The 15,123-nt window shown below is 47.2% G+C and overlaps 1 protein-coding gene across 1 annotated transcript in view; it reads right to left on the reverse strand.

The window, feature by feature from the left end:
* Positions 1-4,136: 4,136 nt before the first annotated feature.
* The window catches only part of LOC146892829 (uncharacterized), a 36,964-nt gene continuing 25,977 nt past the window's right edge, over positions 4,137-15,123 (reverse strand). Inside the window, exons 4-6 of the transcript XR_015738922.1 lie at positions 4,946-5,128; positions 4,296-4,398; positions 4,137-4,202 (exon numbers count right to left, since the gene is read on the reverse strand). The gene's annotated coding sequence lies outside the window, so the exon portion shown is untranslated. The remainder of the gene's footprint in view (positions 4,203-4,295; positions 4,399-4,945; positions 5,129-15,123) is intronic.

The raw sequence follows: 15,123 nt of genomic DNA on the forward strand, positions 1-15,123 counted from the left end.
CTACAGAGAAACCCTGTCTCGAAAAAGAAAAAAAAAAAAAGGAAAGAAAAGAAAACACCAATCAGGCAGGAACTCACAATCATCCTGCCTCTTCTGGGATTATAAGCATATACTGCCATATCTAGGTTTTTTTCCACCTTGTTTTTTGTTTTGTTTTGTTTTGTTTTGTTTTGAAATGGAGCCACCTCACCTGGTGCCCAGACTGACCTTGAACCCTTAGACTCAAGTGACCTCTACCTTAGTCTCCTGAGTAGCTGGGACTACCTGAGTATTTCCCCACACAGCTCAAGTCATACATTTAACTTCTTTACCTATAAGCCATCTGTCTGAGGACTTGTATCTAAGATATATATAAAATGCCATATCTCCATATCAACAGACAATCAAATCTAAAACTGGGCAAAGAGCCAGGCGTGATAGTATGCAATTGTAATCCCAACACTGAGAAGATTAACCCCAACATCAGGGAGGCAGACAGGCAGATCCCTGGGGCTTGTAGCCTCACCTGCTTAGTGAGCACTGGGCCAGTGAGAGACCCTGTTTCAAAAAAGGGGGCAATGATAGAATCTGAAGAACCACAACTGTGACTGACTTGTGGTCATTACAAGCAACACACACTCATATATACACTCATCCACATGTGTACAAGCCTACACTTAAAGGACATATGCACACAAAGAATTCCTTTGGGTCTGGGGATGGAGCTCAGTGTGAGAGCCATTGCCTAGCATATTTAAGTCTCTGGATTCAATCCCCGCTGCAACTTCAGGAAGGAGACCTCCACAGTGAGAAGGTGGCAATGTCTTGGACCAGGGTGGCCATGCACATGTGAAAATGTGGTTGGATGCCGGGTTCAGCTTGAAGGAAGGACCATTCGGATTTCCTGATGGATCAGAAATAGGATGGATGAAAGAAAAAGCCAGGAGTCAAGGGAAGCAGCAGATTTTAACCTAAGCAGGTAGAAGACCAGTAGCTGCTGTCCTCTGAGGTAAAAAGGACAAAATGAAGCAATTTGGGAGGGGAGGTTTGAGGTCAGATGGTAACATAGGAATTGAGGTTCCAATCTAGATCCAGTTTCTCAGGGTAGGGGAGGTCTCCTTTCTGGCCTTGGTTTACTGCGAGTCATTTAAAAGAGTGTTGAAGGGCCAGGGTGCAGAGAGGCTTACTGATCCCTGGGATTCACACAGTGGAAGGAGAAAGCAACTCCTGAAGTTATCTCTGCAGGTGTGTCCTGCCACATGCACACCATCACGCATATGTAAATGCAAGGACGCACACACATACCACTCAATGCAATAAAAAGTTGAAACAGAAAGAATCGGTACAAACTGTAATCCCAATCCTCGGGCTGGGGGCAGCAAGTTCAGGAGTTCCAGATTACCTTTGGCTGTACAGGGAATTCAGAGCCAGCCTGGACCAAAGGAGGCTCTGTCTCAAGAAACTAAAACAGTAACAACAGTCAAAAAGGACACTGAATTTTCTCTAGTTCTTTCTCGCCAACGCTGTGAGGTTCCCTGAGAGACTTCATCCTCCACCTTCATTTTATTCTTGAGCCTTCTATGATTTTAATTGGATCGTGAGTTTGTTTTTCTGTTGTTATCGTTTTAATATCTTGCTGGGTCTGGTTGGTTAATATTTATTTAGGATTTCTGCCTCTGTTCTTATAGATGAGACTGCCTTGTAATTTCCTCTGTTCAAATTGCCCCTGTCTCCTGAACTGACAGGGGTTGCTTTGCATTGTTTTCGTTTTTCGAGACAAGGTTTCTCTCTGTAGCTTTGAAGCCTATCCTGGAACTTGCTCTTGTAGACCAGGCTGGCCTCAGACTCACAGAGATCCGCCTGCCTCTGCCTCCCGGGTGCTGAAGTTAAAGGCTTGCACCACTACCATCCAGCGGCACTGTTTTGTTTTGTTTTGTTTTTTTTCTGCAATAGTTTGCATATGATAAGCTGTAGTGGTCTCCCGAACTCCACAGTGCTCAGCCCTATGAGGCATCTTCTCTGTTTGGTTTTGTGTTGTTATCGTATGTATTTTGTCTTATAGGATGGAATGGTTATAAGTGAATATGTATAAATGAGTCATTTTTCAAAATGACTCTTTTGTTTTGTTTTCGGTAATGCTGAGGATGGAACCCAGAGCCTTGCACAAGTTTAGCAAGCCCTCTATCACTGAGCTACATTCCCAGTCCCAATTCATTTCCTTAAAAAATACCATTGTGTTATAGGGCCTACAAAATAGCTCAACATTAAAAGTACGTGTCCCACAAGCCTGGTTATATGAGCCCCAGCCGCAGAAACCACATAAAGATGGCAGGACTGAACAATTCCATCAAGTTGTCCTCTGACCCCTACACATGTGGGGCAAGTGTGCTCAAACATATACAATACACATCCGCACAAACAGTAAATACGATTAAAGCACTGGGAGAGAGTTATTCCCATGGCATTGTTAACACGTCTATTTCATCTGCTGCGTATTGTTTAATTATTTTTTCTACTTTAGACTGTTTCTTACTAGAGGATCTTCATCTTGTTTTTCTTTTTTTTTTTTATAAAACAAACCTTTGTTTTTTATTGATCTTTATTGGCTCTTTGCCTTTTATTTTATTAATTCTTGCTCCATTTTAACAACTCTATCAATGTGCAGGCTTGAACACTCTAACTGAAAGAAAAGGAGAGCTGAGGAGTTGGCTCAGTGGTTAAGAGCACTTGATGTGATGTCTTGAGGAGCTGAGTTCGAATCCCTATCATTAACGTAAAAAGCTGGGTTGGCCAGGTGTGTCTGTCACCCAGAACTGTGTGGGACGGCGGTAGGAGGAAGGCCACTGACCTGGCTCTGAAATCAGAAAGAGATGGTTCGAAGTAGACATTTCCTCAGAGAAGATGTAAAAATGAGCAAGTAGCATATGAAAACACAAGAATATCGGTCATCATAGAAATGCAAATCAAAACCACGGAGAGCTAGGACTTCCCAGCAGCCCTCAGGATGGCTATATTCAAACAGACAGTAGATGGTGCTGACGAGGACAATGAGAACCTGGAGCTCTCCCACTTCACTGGAGAGAAGGGAGCTGGTACAGCCTCTGGGGAAAATAGTCTGAAATGTCTTATAATGGTTGGTCCTGAGCACAGTGGCCCACCCCTAAAACCCCAGGGCTTGGGAGGTAGAGGACTAGGAGTTCAAGGTCATTTCTGCTACTTAGCAAGTTCAAGGCCAACCTGGACACCTGAGATCCTGTCTCAGAAAAAAAACAAAACAAAACAAAAAACAACTAAGTTTTGAATTCCACAAATTCCACTCCTGGTTCTCTAACCAAGAAAAATGAAAATATATGGCCCCACAACCCTTGTATAAAAGTATGTTTAGCAATATTATTCATAATGTCTACAAAGCCCAAATATCTCAAGTGTTCATTAGCTAATTAATGGACGAATAAAAATGTATATCTTTCATGCAATTAAATATTACTCAGTCACAAAAAAGGAATGAAGCACTGGCATATGCTACAACATGAATGGACCTTGAAAACATGATTCTAGCTAGAATACACACACCTGTGAACCACATGATTTGAAAACATAATTCTTGCCAGTTTAACATACACCTGTGAACCCAGCACTCAGAAGGCAAAAGAGCAGCAGGGGTTCAAAGCCAACCTTGAATACAGAGGAAATGTGAGGCTAGTCTAGTCTATATGAGACTCTGGCTCGAATAAACAAATAAGTAAATAAATAAATAAACAAACAAACTAATTGATTGTGGTGATAGCTATGAAACTCTGAGAATATGTCAAAATCATTGACTCGTAACAAAGAGTTAAACAGGCCAGGCATGGTGAGGCAAGCCTGTAATCATCCCAATACTTGGGAGACAGAGGCAGGAAGACAGAAGGAAGCTGGAGGCCAGCCTGGACTACAAAATAAGTCCCAGGCTTTTCTAGGCTGCAGAGAAACCAGAATAACTATCGAAAGAAACGATATGAATACTTCAGATGGAGGACACTTGCTCAGCCTCAAGCCTGCCTTCGCCATTTGCGGATCCTAGGGCAGACTATATACAACAATGGCGAATATGATGAAACTTTAAACTTCACAAATGAATATAACCAACGTCTGAATAAATACATGTCATCTTCTTACCTTGGTAAATAACCTTCCTGACTCTCTGCAGGTCCAGACTCCAGAGAGAATGCTCAGGCTTGGGGCTGGGGAGACAGATGTCAGTAAAGTGCTTGATGTACAAACCTGAGTTCACATTTCCAGAACTCATGAAGAAAAACAGGTTCAATAACAACTACCTGTAATTCTGGCACTGCAGAAATAGCAACAGGTGGACCCCTGGAGCTTGCTAGCCAGCTAGTCTTGGTGAATCCATTAGCTCCAGGGTCAGCTGGAAATCCTCTGTCAAAACATAAGATGTGGCAAAATAATGTGGTGGCATATTTCAGTCCCAGCACCCAGGAGGCAGAGGCAGGTGGAGCTCTGTGAATTCAAAGCTAGCCTATCTACATATCAAGTTCCAGACTAGTTAGGACTACATAGGGAGATGGTGTCTCAAACATAAATCAATAAGGGACTGGAAAGATGGCTCAGTGGTTAGGGATGCTCACTATTCTTCCAGAGGATCCAGGTCTGTATTCCCAGCACCCACATGGAGGCTCACAACTGTAACTCCAGTTCCAGGGGATCTGATCTTCTCTTCCATCTCCCAAGGGCACTAGAGGGCACAGGCATGCACTTGGTGCACAGACATACATGCAGAAAAAAAACTCATGCACATAAAATAAAGTGGAAATTTTTTAAATAAATGAAAAAAACTAAGGTGGAGAGTGGATCAAGAAACCAAGCACATTTTGTGTACACACACACACACACACACACACACACACACGCATGCACATACATGAGAGACAGAGACACACAGAAACAGAGACATACGGAGACATACAGAGAGATGTTCCTTGCGGTCCTGCTCCACCGTGAGGGATAGGTTGACAGCTCTGTACCTCCTCTTCTCTCTTCCAGCTCCTGGTCTGCTGACATTATAAAGAGCCCATGTGCATGGATCTGGATCCCACTTCACACAGTTAACTCTGGTCACGTCTTCTATAAACAGCCAGTTCTTAAAGCCCTGTATGATAAAAGAATAAACAATACGTGCTATCTGTTGTTTTCCAGAGGACAGACCTAGGGAAGATACCAGCACAGGTCCTGGAAACCAAGGTTTAGCTGTGGCATTGATTCCAGGCTCCAGGAATATACTTTGGTCATAATCATGGCCTGCTTGGAGCTGTCCTAGAGTTCTTGTGCTGTGGGGAAGGGGCTTTGGCTGGAGGATGACCAGAGCTCTTCCTAAAGAGGAGTGCCCAACACAGTAGACATTCTTGCCCATGTCTCGGGGAACCTTCCGTTTTGATGAATGAAGCAGACCCACAGCAAGAGGTCTGCTTCACCATTGTGAATTTTTAGAACACTGGGACAAAGAGAAGATTCTAAAAACTTCCTGGAAAGGGAAAGCGAGGGAGAGAGAGAGAGACAGACAGGAGATGGCGTCATATAGGGAACCAGTGTCAGAGTGACAACAGACAAGACTCTTCCAACACAGAGCTGGAGGCTGAAGGTAGAAAGCCATGCTTCCAAATCCAGAAGGAGATGCTTTACAACCTAGAATCCTGTCTGCAGAGGCCATACTCGGAGCTGAGTGGGTCTGTTGGTAAATGTCGATTTCCAACTTGAAGGATCTGGAATAAGCTAAGAGGCAAGCCCGGAGCAAGTCTGGGAAGCTTAAGGAGAGAAAGCTCCCCAAGAGTGGGCAGAATCCAGTGATGGCCCCAATCTGAAGAGATCCAGGATGCGGCAGTGCTGTTTGCCTGCCCAACTTTGCTTCTGTGCTACCCCCACTCCCTTCACCGACATCAGAGACCAGTGTCTCCAGGCCTGACACGGGCTGGAGACCAGTGGCTCTCGCAGAATGTTTCAGGCCTTCACTCCCTGATTGAGACTATTGAGGCATCCAGCTTCCATGACAGAGGAGCTACTCCACTGCACCCCCTCCAGAGTAGACAGCCACTGTTGGACCAACCCCTATAGGCCACTCTAGTGAAACCCCCTTATAATATACACTCTATCAGTTCTGACCCGTTACAGAGCCCAGCACAACACAGAGTGGATGGAGAAGGAAGGTCACGGCAGACTTGTAAACTTGGGCTACCCATGTGGCTTACGAGGCTACTAGAGGATGTGCTGCATTGAGTGGAGGACACCAAGGCGCAGAGGACTCAGTGCACCGGGTGAGGCCGGGAAGGAATGGAAGCCCACCCCATCCCCATGGTGAGAATATGAGGTAACTGGTCACAGGGCTGGCAGTCAGGAAGCAGAGAATTTTGATTAGAAGCAGAGCTAGGCTATCTTCAAAAGACAAATACAGGGTCTTGCTGTGCGGTGGTGGTGCACATCTTTTATTCCAGCCCTTGGGAGGCAGAGTTGGGTGGATCTCTGAGTATGAAGCCAGCCTGGTCTACAAAACTAGTTCCAAGACAGCCAGAGATACGCAGGGAAACCCTGTCTTGGAAAAACAAAAAGTAAAAACAAACAAACAAATAAAAAAGAAAAAACAAACAGGATCTTGCTGCGTTTGTAGCCAGACTGTTTAAACTGTGGTTCTTACTGCTTCAGTCTCCTGAGTGCTGGAATTACAAGAATATGTCACCACACACAGCTGTGTTTGTCTGGTTGCTGCTGCACAACAAACCTCAAATTCAGTTTAAAGCATTGTCCACAGTCAAGTTTGGTGGCCTGTGCCTGAGGTCCCAGCACTTGGCGGAGGAAGATCAGGAGCTCAAGGTCATCTCCAGCTTGGTCAAGAGTTTCAGGACAGCCTGGAGTACATGACACCTTGTCCTATAAAAGGAGGAAAAAAGGAAAGAAGGAAGGAAGGAAGGAAACCAAAACACAAGCTGGACATGGTGGCACATGCCTTAAATCCCAGAGCTCTAGAAGTAGAGGAGAGCAGATCTCTTGGTCTATGTAGGAAGTTCAGGACAGTAATCTCCTGCTTCCATAAATTAGAATCAGTAGGGTACAGTGGCTGCGTCCCTGTTGTGGGATATTTATACACTGTGTGAAGGTGTATTGCTGTGGTTGGTGTAATAAAAAGCTGAATGGCCAATAGCTAGGCAGGAGGTATAGGCAGGACTTTGGAGACAGAGAGGACTCTGGGAAGAAGAAAGGCGGAGTCACCAGCCAGACATGGAGCAGAGACAGGAGGTGCAAGATGGAAGAGAGGTAGCGCCATGCAGCAGAACACAGATTAAAAATATTGGTTAATCTAAATTTTAAGAACTAATTAGATTCAAGCCTAAATTATAGACTGAGCTTTCATAATTACTAAGCAGTCTCTGTGTCATTATTTGGGAGCTGGCAGGACAGAGAAAGACTTGCTACAGGTCCCCTCCTTGGGATCTCTTTTAAAATATGGGGGAGGGAGCTAGGAAGATGGCCCTGTGATTGAGGGCATGCACTGCTCTTGTAGAGGACAGGGCTCAGTTCTCAGCACTCACATCAGGTGACTCAAACTGCTTACAACTCCAGTTCCAGAGGATCCGGTGCCCTCTTCTGGCCTCCTTGGGCTCCTGCATGCACATCTTACACGTAAACTCACAAAGGTGTACACACGTGTACGTAATTAAAAATAAATAAATTATATTTTGCTGGGCATGGCTATGGATGGACCCTTTTAGTCCCAACAGAGACACGTGGATCTCTGAGTTCAAGGTCGGCTTGGGCTACATAGCAAGGCCAGCCTAGTCTACATACCAAGTTCTAGGACAGCCAGAGCTGCATAATAGAGATCTGTCTCAAAAAACAAAATAAAGAATTCACATTTTATTTATTGTGAGTCTTGGGAGGGGGGCACGTGGAAGAGCAAAGATCAACTCTGAGGTGCTGGTTTTCTTCTCCTACCATGCGGAACCTAGGAATGGAACACAGATGTCAGTCTAGGTGACAAGTGCCGTCACCTGCTGAGCCACCTCACTGTCTCATACTTGGAATCTTTGAAGGCTCTTTTCTCACACCCAGCACCCCTCAGGCTACTCCTTGTACTTGCAGGAGAGCAGTTGTGGGGACACTCCCAGGCCCTGACCCAAGGCTACCTCCACCCTTCTGATGCAGAACACCCGTACAGCTACCACCTGTGACTCCAGATTCCCGACTTCTGCCATGAGCCAGGGTAGAGCTCTGTGTGCAAAGAGTCCCTGTGATTAGATCAGTCTGGCTGGAGAAATCTCAGCTAAATGTCAACTGATCTACCGATCAGGCACATCTATAGTTCTTCTGACACATATCAGAAAGAGGGGCGAGGGTGGGAGGTCTGTTTCCTGGAGCTAGGGGCTCTGCACATGCTCCAGAGAAGCTTGGTGGAGGGCGAGAGCCACTAGATTATCAGAGAACTATGCAGCCATAAGGAGAATGAAGGACATCGAAGTTGATGAAGGCATAGCAGTTCCCAGGACAATTGGAGAAGCAAGGGGACCCTAGAGGATGTCCCTTCAAGATGAAATCTGCTAGAGAAACGAGCTTAAATATATGCAGAGGGAAAACAAATCTCCTTCATCCCCGATTTTTAACAACATTCTATAAAGAGGTCATTGCAGCCCCGTACCCCAGAAGCTGGGCTGGTGTCTGTACAGTCACAGCAGTGGAAACCCACAGATCTATGAAAATAGATCTGAACTAGCACAGTGACAGATGCCTACCATCCCAGCCCTCAGCAGGAGGGGCTGAAACATTGCCGTGAGTTTGAGGCCAGCCTGGGCCACAAAGTGAGTTCAAGTACAGTTTGAATTACATTCTAAAACTCCGTATTTTTTTTTAAAAGCCTGCCATGTAGCTCAGTGATAGAATACTTCTATATAATGCACACGGTCTTGATTTCCTCATTAGTCCACAAACCAAACAAGTGAAATAGTGCAAGAACCAGTTTGCATGAGTTTAGTGTGGTGTTTCGGTTGTTCCGGCCAGATGTGCATGCCGTTCCGCATGCAATTGTGCCATGCAGGAGTAATAACATTTATAGCAATTATGTACAGTTAAACTTTGTTTTTGAGACAGGGCTTCCTGTATCCCACGCTGACCTCAAATTCACGATGTAGTCAAAGATGATATGGAATGGGAGGTCAGCCATTAAGGGCCACCCTGTAAGGGGCAGTGAGGTTTGGAGAGATGGCATTGCAATCCCTGTCTCTGGAGCCTGTGCTGGAAATGCTTATCTGCTAGAATCTTCCACTATAGCGCTCCTGTGGGTTCTCTGCGGCTGCCACAGCCAAGCACCTCCCAGAACCTTCTAGTGAAAACAATTCTTCTCACCACTCTAGAGGTCAGAGTCCCAAACTAGTGATAAGCGCCATACAAGGCTCCAAAGGGGTCTCCTCTGTCACCCAGAGCTTGTGGGGTCTCCAGACCTTCGCTCCCCTGCCGTGGCTGCACCAATCTGCCCATCTCCATCGTTGCATGGCCCCTCTGTGTCTCTTTTGTCTTCTCTCCTGTGATAAGGACAGGTCCTGGGGCCCAGAGTCCACCTCCCTCCAGGATAATTCACTGGAGCTCTATTTCATCTGCTGAGGCTCTTACTCTGCCTAAGGTCACAGTATGAGGTCCAGAGTGGGCAATTTTGGGGAGACCACGACGCCGTCTGCAGCAGTCCAAATGCTCACTCCCCCTCCTCCTCCCTCCCTTTCTCTCCCTTTATCGCTTTCTTCTTTCTTTCTTCTTGTGTGTATATGTGACGTGTGTGTGTGTGTGTGTGTGTGTGCGTGTGCATATTTACATGGATGAATGAGGCTGCACAAATGCCATGCCTAAATGTGGGGGTCAGAGGACAGCTCCGGTGCTGGTCCTCATCTTCCATCTTGTTTGAGAGAGGATTCTTTGGCGTTTGCTAAGCCAAGCTAGCTGGCTGGAGGCTTCTGGGGGTTCTTCAGTCTCTCTTTCTCCCACCTCCCCGTAGGAACGCTAGGAATGCACTTTACATGGGTTCTGGGAATTCGAACTTGGGCCCTTATGCTTGTTCTGAGCCATCTCCCCAGCGCTGCCCCCATTCTGTTTCTACAGCAGCACAAATAGCTAAGAATGAGCTTCCAGGGAGGTGGGGACAGGATCTGGGTTACAGTTGTTTCTGGGCCTGTAGGGTGAAGAGCCCCAACTGTCACCACCAGGAAAGGCCCTCTAGTAATGATGGCGCTGAAAACACCATGAAATATGCAGAGGGGTCTCAGCCTACAGTCCCTGCCAACACCCCCCAATATGTAGCCATCAGGAGATTCTACCTGTAAAAGGACATTAACAAGGCCACGGAGGAGAAAGACAGCATCTTATGAAGCTTCCCACAGAGGACGGAGAATAACTCTTTTCTAGCCACAAAGCTGTTAAGGTTAAGGCTGAAAACACCAAACAGACGCGGTAGTGCATGGCTGCAATCCCAGGACTCAGGAGGCTGAGGCGGAAGACGGCTGTGTCTTTGAGGCCAGCCTGGGCTATACAGTGGGTCAGCTTGACTCAAACAGAAGCAAATGGCAACAATAGTGATAATACTGTTGGCCACATGTTTTTGGGTTTTTGTTGGGGTGTTTGTTGGTTGGTGCTAAAGGTCAAACCTAGGACCTCCCATGTGCTAGACAAGTGCTGTCTCTCACTGAGCTGTCCCCTCAGCCCCTTGCTGTTGGAGCCCCTTTTGCTTCTATGGTACAGGAGATCAAACCCAGAGCCTTTGGCCTGCTGAGAACAAACCCATCATTGAGCTGCATCCCAAGTGCTCAGATATTCTGTCTTATTAATCTAATTTGGTTTTGAGACAGCGTCTCAAAATTAGCTGAGGATGACTTTGAACTCCTGATCCTCCAGCCTTCATTTCCTAAGGGCTAGGTTTTCAGGCATATGCGACCACGCCAGGCTTTTAATCTATACTTTGAAATCTTAAAATGGGATCTCATTTGGACCACTATTTGGATTCTGTCTATTCCTCTCTGCTTTAGGGACCCCAAAATATTGACAGAAAAAAAAACCACCCAAAACATCAACAAGCAACAAATAAAGCCTCAGGCAAGATGGGGGAAGCCAGAAGCAGCTTCTTGATTCTGGACACTACAGGGAAGGTAGAGATGTTTCTGGGAGACCCACAGAGTTGAAATGCTGGGGTTCACCAAAGACAATGACTGACGGACTTGCCCTGCCTGGAGAGACATGTTTCAGCATACAGGCATGCAGGTCTACCTGTTGGTGGGTCTCAGAAAAGTTTGGCCCTTGGGAGAGAGGATGTGATTTGCATAGCTCTCTCTATCTGCCTCTGCCTCTCTGTCCATGCCTGACTCTCTCTCAGCTTCAGGAAGCTCCTGAAACCGACAAGATTCTCTAGGCCCTTCCTTGCCAGAGTAGGTAATAAAAGCTGCAAAGAAGACTCTGAGGCGAGACCAGCAGCGTGGAAGACCACCCGAGTCACTTGGAGAGGACACGCTCCCACTTGCTGAGCTGCTTGAGGCTGCGTGCCATGCTCCAGGTTCCCGGCCTTGTGAGCTGCCACCCAAGCTGGGTGGGCTTTGGTGATGAAACTGTCTTTGAGTCATTTTGGCTTCTGTAAGTGACCCCTCACCCATACTCCTGTAAGTAACCCCAGTAAAACTCACTGGGTCACTTCATTGCACTTTGGTGGTATCCACACTTTGGTCTGTAGTGGGATCCCTATCTGGGGAGAATAATATATATGTGTGTGTGCCCAGAAAAAGTGTCTTTACACAACAGACAGTGTAGTAAGCCGAGGCACCACAAACAGGGTGACTCTGGGCAAGCTGGATCTCAGAATCCAGAATCCCCCTCCCAGATACAGTGGCCATTCAAGAAGCACGGCTATGCTGACAAAATGGTGATCACCAGGACACAGGAGGCAGCTAGCTCAGTGCCTGGAATGTTGTGGGACCTCCATGTGTGAATGTTTCTCCTTCTGTGGGGTCACTGACTATCCGTTGGCATAGAAAGATGCCATGGGACTGGGGCAGGACTTTGAATATCCTGAAGTGGGGAACAGATGTAACGGTGGTGGCAGGGTGACGCAGTGAAGATGGCATCTATGAAGTGATTCTGACCACACATCTGCTCACCGAATGTTTATGCTTTTTATTTACTTTAAGGACCAAGAACATTTAATGGTTTGTCTATGACCAGCTCCAGCTAAAACTGTGAGTCCTGTTTAATAAGGGATGAAGTCATGCTTGGTCCATAGACTCATGAGACTTAGAAACACTTAATTCGCAGCCATGCACCTTTTTGCACATGCAAAGATGCAGGGATTGTTTGAATATTTATCTCAAGCCTTTTATATTCTTTTGTTTTGTTTGAGACAGGGTCGCTCTATATAGACCAGGCTGTCCTGGAATTCACAGAGATCCTCCTGTTCTGCTTCTTGGGTGCTTAGATTAAAGGTGCGCTCTAGCACGCCGGCTTCTTGTTTTCCCCTTACATTTTTATTTAGTTGTACGTATGGGAGGGGATTAGATGTTCCGCATGTGTGTGAAGGTCAGGGTCCAACTTGAGGGAGTTGGTTCTCTCCTTCTGCCATGTGGGTTCCGGGGATCAAACTCAGGTTGTCAAGCTCGGTGGTAAGTGCCTTTACCTGCTGAACCATCTCAATCTTTGCCATAAAATGTTAGGTGCCAGTGCCAAACAGCAGAGGCCAGGAATGCTAATGGATACAGGACTTGATTTCCTCAGACAAGTTGACAAGTTGCTCGTTGTGGTAGAGGGAGAAAGGATAGCAGGGACATGCTGCTTGCTTGGAGTGGTGCACAAATACTACCAGAGTGAAATGCGCTGGGTGTTGGATTCCCCGCTGAATGCAGAGACAGGATCCAGGACTGGCATTCTCTTGGGTCACAGTTGCCTGCTCCTTGAAGGCCTCTCAGTGTCTCCCCACTTCCTCTGCTTGCTGATGCCTGTATCTGACCATGAGCCTTGATGAGTGCTTTTATTTATCTTAATAAATAAAACCTTTATTACTCTCAATGCTCTAAAACAGTCCAGGTGTCCCCAGGACAGACACACTCTCCTAGGGACATGAGCTGCCTTGCCTCCATAAGTTACAAGACCCTCCTTGGAGCATAGAAATAGTTCCTGGGACATATGAACGACTTTCATACAATCTGATGTGGGTGGCTGCCCTCCAGATCCATGGAGGTTCTGGTCATGTCTTGTTAATAGCTTGGATTGCCACTGTTTTTCACAGGCCCGTGTGTGGGAGGCTTGGCCCAGTTTGGTATAAATGGGTGGTGGAACCTTTAAGAGGTGGGGCCCGTTGGGGAGTCCTTGGGTCATTGGGGGTGTTTCCTTGAAGAGAACAGTGGGACTTCTGGATCCTTCTACCCTTTCTGTCCTCTGGCTGTGCTGTGACCCTGCTTGCTGTCTCACCTGAGGTAGGACACCAACTGACCAGAGGTTGAATTATCCAAAACCGTGGGCACAAAGGAACCTTTTCTCTTCCTATCCATTACCATGGAAAGCTGGTGGACACATGCTGCCACCAAGAATTTCGGCCGCATCCCTCCCCTGTGTCTGACTGTAGAACACACGTGAGGAATAGTGGAGGTCAGAGCTTGTGAGGATGTGTCCTCCCACTCAAACAGAATAGCCACACCCCATGGAGACAGTCCTGTGGCCAGCACCCTGGTAATGGATGAGTGAAACAAGGCCACCCCACTCACTGAGCCTCTGTGTGAAGGATCCAGTCACGTGCTTCTCCTCCCTCACCCCTCCTCCGCCATCCCTGCTCTGCTCAAGCCTCACAGTAGTCCTATGAGGTGATGCTCTTACTCTGAGTCCTGTCTCACTGCATGTCACCCAGAAGCTTCCCAGAGACAGCACAGCTGAGATGGCGGCCCAGCACTGTCTCAGCTGGGAAGGTGGATCCCCACAGCGCAGCGTGGGGAATCTGCCCTTAATTGCATGGCTGGGAGTGATCAGACAAGTTCTATCACATACCAACAACCAGTCTCCCCTGGCTCTTTGAAGATGCCACAAGCACTTCCTGGCAATGGGCTGAAGGCAGGGAGACAAGGACGGGAGAGGCCTGTGGACTCCATTTCCTGGCCATTTGGTCTGGGATCCCCATAGTCAACGGGCCCCCTTTAGGTCTTATGCCCTGGCAGCATAGTTAGTGATCTCTAAACTGTTTTTGCCTTAGGGCCCCTCAATGTCCTAAGCACAAACTCCCCAGCTACATTTTCTATTTTCCAATGGGAAAACCATAGTTTGTGAGCCCAGGCCAGGCCAGGAGCGGATGCAGACATTCTGGAGACATATGTTGAGCTGGTGGCTTTGGCTACCCTAGTTGTAGAGGCCAAAGGAATTCTAAAGAATAACAGCTAAGCAAGAAGGAAGCCAGACCAGGGAGTCAAACTGGCATTGTTGGCTTTGTCGAATGACCTGACACCCAGCAGACTCGTTGGGTATTTCCAGAGAGCTGAAGGAAAGAGGGGGTGGCAGACATGCTATAAATAAAAGCTAATGGTGCTGACTTACCCCATAAAACAGGGCACAAACACTGTGCTGGCCACAACAGCAGCGCTGTCAGAGAGGAAGGGCAAGACCTGCAGGGGCAGCGGCAGCCACTTTGAACCCAGGTGGATACAGTGTTTGGGAACAACATCTCAGAGGCCCTGCGGAAGCCTGCACTGACCAGGCTGTGACTGCCTCCCTGCCACAGAGGCACAATGGTCTCAGACTCCAGCTTTGGAAGCTTGGGTTCTAATCCTGCTCCTGTCGTTTCCTGGTGGTATGATGAGCATCGAGTTAATTAAAGACTCGGCCTAGATGTAAATGATGCTGCCTGCTGGACTTCAAAACACATTCCCGAGTCCTTTGATATTCCTCCTTCTAGGAGGTGGAGCCTAATTCCCTGTCCCTTCAGTGTGGGCCAGAATCAGCGACTGTCCCCAACAGATAGAATAAAATCAGAGTGACACTGTGCACTCCGAGCATTGCAACAGGGGTGTTGTGGCTTCCTGCTGTTTCCCTCACCTGCTCAAGGAGCCTTCATGAGGAGGAGCCTGCTGGGGAAGAGCCGAAGACTCCAGCCAACAGCTG

The sequence above is a fragment of the Myodes glareolus genome, chromosome 9, assembly GCF_982192425.1.
Source record: "Myodes glareolus chromosome 9, mMyoGla1.1, whole genome shotgun sequence".
NCBI classification, from domain to species: domain Eukaryota; kingdom Metazoa; phylum Chordata; class Mammalia; order Rodentia; family Cricetidae; genus Myodes; species Myodes glareolus.